This window comes from Alligator sinensis, unplaced genomic scaffold (genome assembly GCF_000455745.1).
Source record: "Alligator sinensis unplaced genomic scaffold, ASM45574v1 scaffold288_1, whole genome shotgun sequence".
Classification (NCBI taxonomy): domain Eukaryota; kingdom Metazoa; phylum Chordata; order Crocodylia; family Alligatoridae; genus Alligator; species Alligator sinensis.
In genome coordinates this window covers 4423754-4426414 of record NW_005841876.1, presented here as the reverse complement: position 1 = coordinate 4426414, position 2661 = coordinate 4423754, and the positions used below count along the sequence as shown (strand labels likewise).

General features: G+C 42.8%; 1 protein-coding gene across 3 annotated transcripts in view; it reads right to left on the bottom strand.

Annotated features, from left to right (window-relative positions):
• Positions 1-2661, bottom strand: part of TFDP1 (transcription factor Dp-1) — a 76059-nt gene that overhangs the window by 17986 nt on the left and 55412 nt on the right. The window lies entirely within an intron of this gene.

Genomic DNA, 2661 nt, shown 5'->3' with positions numbered 1-2661 from the left:
TTTCCCCCCTTAATTATAGAGGATGCAATTGATATTTTCTAGTCATATGGTAGTCCCTCCTGATTTGAGAAGCTCATTAAAATGTCTTGCTACTGCTCTTGTGATTTATGAACTAGTTCCTTCTATATTCTGTGATCTTTTCCCCCTCTCATTAAAAAGGGGAATTAAGACCTTTAATCTGAAAGAAAGAAAACAGCCACATTTGCCAATGATGGCTGGAATGGCATTACACTGCAGTACCAATTATCATAGTCATGTCAACATGAACTTTGTAACAGAATAAACACTCCATAGACCACTTACAACACAGAATTGAAACTTTTTGTTCCTATATAGGTTATAAACTCTGCAAGAAGGGAGCCTATAATAACTATTAGAACAAACAATAAGGCTTATGTTATTTTCATGAAGCCAGCAGAAGCTATATACTCTACAAATCTAATAATTCTGTTACACTTGAAGTAGGAGACAGAGCATACGGGTTCCTTCCAGCTTAATACAACTATATTTCCCTCATTCAACACAAGAGGTAAATATAGAAGTTTGTCTTTTGGGTAATGTTGATGCTACAAATTTAAATGATCTATAGATAAAGAATAAAAAAGCTGCAGGGCTTGCAGTAAAAACAAAACAAAAAACCCAGAAGCTTAAGTGTTAAGTATGCATGTTAAAGTGTGTATTAATTATATTCAGTATAAAATGTAAACATGTGTTGCATGTCTGAATAACATTAGTATGAGATGCTTTTTTTTTTTTTAACTGCTTTTTAGTACAGTCTAGTGCAGGAGTGGGCAAAATGTGGCCCGTGGTCTAGTGCAGGGGTGGATGTGTCCCGTCAAGCCATTCTATCCGGCCTGCGGGGCCCCTAAAAAATTTAGAAAATTAATATTAATCTGCCCTGGGCTGCCCGTTATGTGGACCTCGATGGCTTGCCAAAACTCAGTAAGCGGCCCTCTGCCCAAAATAATTGCCCGCCCCTCGTCTAGTGTCATGTTGGGATTATAACATGTTTGCATTTCAATTAAATTCACTTCAGGGCTATTTTATGCATAATTCAATTTCATGTAGAATTTTATCAGATGTAATCCATATAATCTTTAAAAAGCTTCAATTACCATATTTTCTCGCATACTACATACTCCTAACTAAGAAGCAACTTGTTTTTGGGACGGCAGAACAAAGATAAAAAGATATTTCCAGAGTTACTGCTGCATAGAGCAGGTACAAAGCCTAGTCTTCACTCACCCTCCCCTTCCTACTCAGCCTAAAACTGTAACCTTAGCTATTGCTCTCGACTGGATCCGATTTTGAAAAGACCCAAGTCTGCAAGGCTGTGAAATGGGAGAAGAGACCAGAAGCACTTAGCAGACAGCAAAACTGCCGGAAGAAAGATTAGCTTGATTAATGAAACTTCAAGACCATTAAGAAGGAGACAATCATTAACACCTGTGGACTGAAGAACAAAGAGCTATTAAATCAACTGACTCCCAAGCTCCCTGAATAGAAACACCACTGCTGCTGTTGGGCAGTTGGCTTTGGAGCAGGAATCATAGGAAGGTAGGGCTGGAAAGGACCTCACAAGGTCTTCTAGTTCAAGCCCTTACTCAAGGCAAGATCGTCTGTGAGTAAACCAAGCATCTGTACAGCCTGCTCAAACATATTTGGGGATGGAGATTCCACTTCTTTAAGTAGCCTGTTCCAATGCTTGACCAAACTCATAGAATACCTCCTAAACTCCAACCTAAATTTCCTCTGCTACAATTCAGTCCATTGGTCCTAGTCCTGTTCCCTATGGCCACAGGAAAGAGCCTATCTCCAGCTTCTCTAATGGCCCTTGAGGTATTTGAAGACTGCTATTAAATCCTCCCCTAGTCATGTCTTCTCCAGACTAAAAGCCCTAGCTCTTTCAGCCTTTCCTCCTAAGTCATATTTCCCAGGTCTCTAATAATTTTTGCTGCTCTACTCTTGACTTTTCCCAATCTGTCCAAACCCTTCTTGAAGCATAGGACCCAAAACTGGACACCAGGCAAAGTGAGCCTCAGCAGTGCTAAACACAGCAGAAGAATCACTTTTCTTGATTTGTAAGTGACAGTCCTATTAATACAACCCAGTCTACTGCTAGCCTTTTGTGCAACATGGACATACTACATTATTAGATCATTTTCAGTGTATGGTCTATTGCAGAAGCCAGCAACCTTTTTATAAGCTGCGGGCCATAACAACCTGACTTCAAGTACAAGATGGGCTGGGTGGTTTTGGCAGCACTTTCCCCATACCCATGCTGGGGTGAGGCGCTGGGAGCTGTGCTTGCACCACTGCAGCTTCTCCCAGTCTTCCATCTCCCCACAGTGGAGCAGGTACACCAACACCTGGTATCTGCAACCTGTGTCTGCACTGCTGCTGCTTCTCTCTGCTCCCCTGCAGCTCTGGTGTAGGCAGATAGAAGCTACCTGGCCCCAGCGCAGCTTTACACCAGCTGAAAGCTGTGCCTGTGTCAGTTGGGGGAGGGAGCAGAGAAAGCAATATGGACACAATTCCCAGCTGCCCAGTCCAGCACAGCTCCCCATGAGCAAGAAGCTGTCTCTTATGCCGCAGCTGGGCAGTGGAGGTGTGGGTGCAGCTCTAAACTGCCTGGCACTGGTGTGGGCGAGCACCCCCCCC